This window comes from Cryptomeria japonica, chromosome 10, assembly GCF_030272615.1.
Source record: "Cryptomeria japonica chromosome 10, Sugi_1.0, whole genome shotgun sequence".
Taxonomy (NCBI): domain Eukaryota; kingdom Viridiplantae; phylum Streptophyta; class Pinopsida; order Cupressales; family Cupressaceae; genus Cryptomeria; species Cryptomeria japonica.
The window spans coordinates 386,267,602-386,274,974 of record NC_081414.1 but is presented as its reverse complement, the minus strand read 5'-3'; positions in this window follow the sequence as shown (position 1 = coordinate 386,274,974).

The following is a 7,373-nucleotide window of genomic DNA, read 5'->3' as shown; positions in this document are numbered from 1 at the left end:
AAAATAGCTGTAGAATGGAAAATCATAAAGTTAAAAGTCTATGGGGACTCGCAACTGGTCATCCATCAAATCAACAACAGCTATCAAACCAAGGATGACAAGCTACTACCCTACAAGCGAATGGTGGATGAATTTAAATAGTATTTTGTGCACATCACCTTCGAACAAATACCAAGGTTAAACAACAAAGCAGCCGATGCAATGGCTACTATCACTTCACTATTACAAATTCCAGAGCAACAGAGTCGTTACGAGTTCCTGGTAGAGCAACTGTTCTCCCCCGCCTATGACCACTCTGAATCCCAGGTTATCTATGCCTTGACTAGTTCAGATTCTCCATTATATGGACCAATATACGACTACCTAAAGCACAATATCTTACCAATTGACCAATCCCGTAACCAAAAACGTAACTTTATCCGACAAGCTGCCCATTACACTCTTACCGCTGATACTTTGTATCATCGAGATCTAGATGGTACTCTTCTTCGTTGCCTTGATCGTAATGATTCTGATTCTGCTTTACACAAGTTTCACGAAGGTATTTGTGGCACACATTCAAGTGGTACTACTCTTGCTAAAAAGATTCTAAGGATGGGATACTACTGGCCTACAATGGAGAAAGACTCATATCACTTCGCTAAGAAATGTCCTAAATGCCAGATCCATGGCAATCTGATACATGCACCAGCACAGGAACTGCAGCCATTTACAACATCCTGGCCCTTTTGTCAGTGGGGACTGGACTTAGTAGGAAAAATTCATCCTTCATCTTCAAATGGACACAAGTTCATTATAACAGCAACATAATACTTTACCAAATGGATAGAAGCAGTTCCCATGACCACAGTGATAGGGAAACAAATTGCCTCTTTTATCTTCAATTATCTGATTTGCAGATATGGTATTCCAAGTTCAATCATCACAGATAATGGACGGCCCTTCAAAAATCAAGATGTCTAAGAACTATGTGAAAAATTCAAAATCCAACATAGGTTCTCTACACCATACTACCCACAGGGAAATGGTCAAGCGGAAGCATCTAACAAGACAATACTGAAAATCCTCAAGAAAATAGTGAATGATGCAGGTAAATATTGGCACGTACAACTCAATCCAACACTTTGGGCATACAGAACCAGCATCCGCACACCTACAAGAGCAACACCATACTCATTGGTATATGGATTAGAAGCCATTTTACCCTTGGAAGTAGAAATCCCATCTCTCAGAGTCTCTTTGAAAGGCTTAATCCCAGATGAAGAGTATCGAGTTAACCGACTCCAAGAACTTGACCTATTAGATGAAAGACGTCAGCATGCTTATACTCATCTCAAAGCATATCAGCAACGCATGTGCGAGAGCTACAATCACAAGGTCATCCCCCACAACTTCAAAGTTGGTGACCTAGTTCTCAAAGAAAATCCAAAAAATCAGCAAGATCGAGAAAAGAAAGGGAAATTTGAATCTAACTGGTTGGGTCCCTATGTTATCATATCAGTCTATGGATCAGGTGCCTATCAGCTAACAACTTTAGAAGGAGATGTGCTCGACGAACCAATTAACAACATCCATCTGAAGAAATACTACACTTAAGTAGCCTAGTGCATGGAAAAAGCCAAAACAAGCAAAAAATCAAAAAATCCAGAAAAAGCAAAACCATAAAGTACAATAAAAACAAATGGTGAAAACCTGGTAAACAGGCACTCTTGTGAAAGAACGGCTCCTCTATCTATCGCCACACCATTTTATCCATCAAAACACTATCGTCCATTGCCCAACAATTAGCAAATATCCATTCAGGACATACTTAACGTAGTCACTATCCTGGTTTATCCATATATATCCTCTTACCACAAATCCACCATGGTTTGGAAATCACTGTACATATTCACATCAAGAGGCACACTCAGCTAGGGGCATTCAAATCATCTAAATAGTGCAAACATTCAAGACATCAAAGCTATTTGTAAAACTCAAAAGCATGACATCCAACAACCAAAACTACGCTTCATCGCAAAACAAAACAAAACAATTGACAAGAAATACCAAGGATGGATGATTTTCTGGGTACTAAATGTTGCATTATCACATAAAAATCTTAACTAGTTTTGCATTTTGAACTTTTTGAATTATTGGATTCTCTTCCTTGTCTCACTAAATGCTTCAAAGCTAGAGATCATGTGAAACTTCCAATATTTTCTTAGTCTTCTGTCTGGGAGGCGATCACTTGTATTGTGTGAATACTTGCCTCGAGACGTAATACATCGAATATCATTGAAGGCCTGATTCCACTTCACGCATACAAATGATTTAATCTTGTTTGTTTACGCAATCCACACTCTGGTCGTCCTGGTTCAATTATACCTTGACGCTTGTGCTATCTTGCAAAATCAAACATCATGTAAATTTTTCTCAGGTCATTATGGTTCAATTATACCATTATGCTTGTATAAATTTTCAACATATCCTAAAACAAATCAATGCTCAATGATGATACCTACAAAGAAAGCAAACAACATATGGCTATATCAGATGGCAAATACAGAATAAGGATGCTACCAAAAACATAGTTGCATATCATTTTACAATTAGTTGCATATCATCTTACAATTAATTGCATATCATTTTACAATTAGTTGCATATCATTTTAACATATTTGCATATCATTTTAACATATTTTCATATCATTTTACATTTAGTTGCATATCATTATCACACATCTCATTTTCAAGATACATCACACAACATATCAAATCATACATCTCATTTTCAAGATACATCTCACAACATATAAAAGCATACATTCTGCATCATACATTATATCATACATTTAAAAGCATTACACATAACAAGCATCCATATAAACACACCACATGATCAAAGAAAATGGTGTCATATATATATATATATATATATATATATATATATATATATATATATCTCAAAAATGATCAAAATGTACAAAATGTATCAACACTGTGTCCAGTAAAAAGAATACAATGATAAAAAATACAACAGAGACCACGTCTCTCAAGTATGACTATCCCCTGACGGAGATGGTCTAGCTCCAGATGTACCCGCCCCTGGATCCCAGGAGGGTCCTATCTCGGTGGCCCTGTGACACCTCGGCTCTCAGACCGCGACCCAGTATCTCGAGATCGACTGGATCTCGACTGTGTAAAGCTCTGTACTCGCCGGTCCCTGGGTACCGCCGCCTCATAGTGCCACCGATAGTACTCCGCCTCCTGAGCTCTCAATGCTAGCTCTCTCAGGGTGTCTCTCATCGGACCACCCGCTGCTGCTCTCTGCATACTGGATACCAGCTCCTCCGCTTGCCCCCTCTACTCTATCTCAGTGTCCCGCTCAGTGGTCAACTGTGCAATCTACCGCTGATATGTCAAAATCTGTGCCTGCAGCTGCTGTACAGTCACCTCTAGGGTCCGGATCTGCGCATCCTCAACATGTGTAGGGACCTGAACCCGTAGTGGTACCTGTGCAGGGGCAACCCCTCCCACTTTGCCTGTCCTTGGTACTGGAGGTGGGAGCACATCCGTCCTCCTCCTCTACGCTGGTCGCCTCGCCTCATCAGCACCCCCCACTGCAACTAACACCTCCCTCACTCTCCCCTCTCCATTGGCTCCAATCGCCAATCCACCTCTCCCCCTGTCTCACCACTCTCTCCACACCCCTATCTCCTCTCCTCCCTCTACCTCCCTGCCTCCCTCTGGCTCCTCTCCCTCGTCCATCTCCTCCATCCTCTCCATCATCATCATCATCTCCCTCTCCCTCCTCCTCATCGAAATCAAAAGCTGGCCTCATCTCCTTCAGATCTGATATCCTGGCCACCGCCTGCGCAACAAACAATCTGGCAAACTCATCGGTCATGCCTGCATCCAAAATCTCCAGGGCATAATCCCATATCTGCCCTGCCAACCCGACAAACTCCTCCACCACCACTGCGCTATTAATGGTCGGACCCCAATCCACTACATCCTGCCTCCGACGTGCATATAGGCACGCTCCCTGTGGAATACCCTACTGGTGCCCAAACTGTCTCAAAACTCGGGTCACCACAAACCTCTCTATCACAAACGGGGTCCTCCCGATCAGGTATCTAGTCATAAAAACAAAGGGCATCTCCAGCCCGTCCTCTGCCCACACCTTGCATCCTGTATACGGTCGCCAGGTGACCGTATCTATATCATCGAGCACTCTCCTCCAATGCTCTAGTTTGCCCAGCTTACGCTGGACAACTAGACCCCTGTATCCATATGCATATGCGCACCCCACGGGCCTGTCTCTATCTACTAGTGGCCTCACTGCTGGAATGTGCTCCCAGCACCATACCTGTAACAGTGTCACGCTAGCTGACAAACTACCGTAATCGAGGTATACCACCTCATGTAAGCCTCTGTATAGATGGGCCAGCATAGCTCATCCCCATGAAAATATCCGCCCCTGTGTCACCATCTCCTCCAATACCAGTCCCCATCCCACAGAGAATCCCTTTGACCTATGATCAGGACAAAGGAATCCACCAATAAACCCTGCTAGTATAGATGGAAGGGGTACGTAATCCAGGTCTAAGAACTCCTACCATGGGATCTCATAACTGCAGACCGTCTCATCATGGAAAATATGGCGAAGAGCCTCTGTACCACCCTCCTCCGACTGCTCATACAGTAGTAGTGCACCTACTACGGGAATGCGCAGGATCCTGTAATAGTCCTTTGGTGTGACTATCATCTCTCCGGTCACAAAATGAAAGGTGTTTGTGTCGCTATGCCACCTCTCTGCCAATGCTGTTAGTAGCCCTCGGTTCACAATGAACCGAGGCATATCCAAAAGGGAGGTCAACCCACATCTCTCAATGATGTCCAGATCAGCCTGGGTCAACTGCGGTATCAATGTCCATGGTCTTGAAAATCTCTCCCGTGACTGAACCACACCTAATCGCTCCTGTCAACAAACAAAACAAATCCAATATCAGTTTCCACATCAAAACAAAGATATCAAAATCAAACTCACATCAACAAACATGAAATAATTTGCTCATCTACATCAAGTTCAAAATCCTATCATTTCATATCAACTTGTAAAACAACTCAAGTTATCAAAAACCATATCAAAACTTGTAACACAACTTAAGTCTCCACAATCACATAAACTTGTAAAACAACTCAAGTTTCCCACCCATATCAGCTTGTAACACAACTCAAATTTCCAAGCCATATTAGCTTGTAACACAAATCAGGCTTCACACATTGAACTTAAAACAGGGTATGCAAATAAATCATATTTTGATCAAAACACCACATTGATATCTATACATAACTTGAAATATCGCAAATCAAAACAAGTTATATTGACACTCATATTGGACAAATCCATAAAATCATGACAGACAGACACAACAAATTTACAAACCACCTCATCTTGCAAAATTTTTCCAGATGCGCTAAAACAGACTCTCGCTGCGCTAAAATTCACCCACGCGCTAGGTTGTCTTTCCTACGCGCTAATCTATTTACCCTATGCGCTAGACTGACTGTACGTGCTAAATCTTTCCCCCCATGCGCCACCTAACCCACCCTATGCGCTAAACCCTACCCACGCGCTAATCTATACCTCCCGGGCGTTACTTGTTTGACCCTATGCGCTAGGTTAGCCCTACGCGCTAAACCCCCTTACCCATGCGAACCCCTGTGACCCCTATGTGCTAGGTTAACACTACGCGCTAACCTGCTGACCTGACGCGCTACCCGACTATCGCCATGCGCTATTCTGTGTCTATGCGCTAACCTATATTTCCTATGCACTACCCTATTTTATTTCGGATGCACCCCTAAAATAGACTTGATGCACTACTTAAAACTTCGTATGCGCTAATCTATGACTTTGACGTGCTAAAACGCTAAAACTGAGTTTTAAAAATAAAAAAATGACTAAAAACGACCAAATCAGAAATCAAAAGAGGGTAAAAAATGTTGACTTACTGGTGGTCCATACGTTACAGGTCTTCGGTACCTCCGAACGCGCTCGAAACGGTGTCTGGAATACAGAATAGGCATTTTCTCTTCAGACCAAATTCTCTTTCTCCAAAGTCAACAAGGCACAAATGAATAAAATCAAAGCCTTTTTCCCCTTTTATAAGAGGAAAATGAAATTAGGGTTAGCCAAACGAACCTGTAATATGGTCGCGGTCTCCCTTATACCCTCAAATTTGTAACTTATCGGGAGATGAATAAATTTACCCACCTTTCACATAGACGAAATCCTACACATCACACACAACTCATGAAATCAAATCAATTTTTTTTAAAATATTGATTCATCTCCTGAGGGGGCGTCACCATCAAATATCGAATCTAGGGCATCACGCATCAAATCAAATCTGGGGCACGACTTGCAAATCAAAAGAGCGACACAAAATGGCATTTGATCATAAATCATGATAACACATCATTTTCTTTGAAATAACATGTGCACACACGTCACTTCAAAGAGGGGCAAAATGTAGACGTATAAAAATGACCATATTCCTAAATGAATATTTTATGTTCATTTATCTATTTAATTAAATTACCCACATTCCTCTATTTAATTAAGTAAATTACTCAATTAAATTCACTATACCATTTAATGAATAAATCATTTTATTCAATTAAATTCCCCCTATCCACTTTTAATTAAATTCAAATTTAATTAAATAGTTATCCTAAATTGAATAAATCTAATTTATTTAATTTCCCCAAATTGCAACCAAATTGAATAAATCATTTAATTCAATTAAATCCTATTATCCCTCCATCCACTTGCAAAATCCTACATCTCCCACTTGCCTTCCTAAACCCCTTTCTAATCCCTTCTAGACTCTTCTAATCACTTCTAATTAGCCTAACCTGTCTTCTAAACTTTGTCACATCCCTAAGCAAGGGGAGGTCACTTCTCAAATCCTCAAAGTCTTTGATAACCATTAAAGGCTTCAAGCTTTCAACCACTTAATTCCCCAAAGTCTTCATAACCATTAATGGTTAACTCAAACCCTCTTACATGGTTAAAGAATTTCTTTTAACTCAACCTTCATCCAACCCAAGGGTCTCATCAAGCATTTAATGCTTTGACCATGATTATCTCTTAATCATTTGCACAAGGGTTTATCCTTGGATTAACTCTTAATCCAATGGGTAATCTTAATTTAGGCTTGACCCTTACCTTCTAGATAACCATAAGGTCTTCTCAGGCATTTAATACCTCCAACCCCTTCTCTCAACCCAACCCTATGTTGACACTTGTCACCATTTCATTGGTGCAAATTGCAAACATGGATCCCCAACTTTCAAACTCAACCCTTGATCAACTCTTTCAA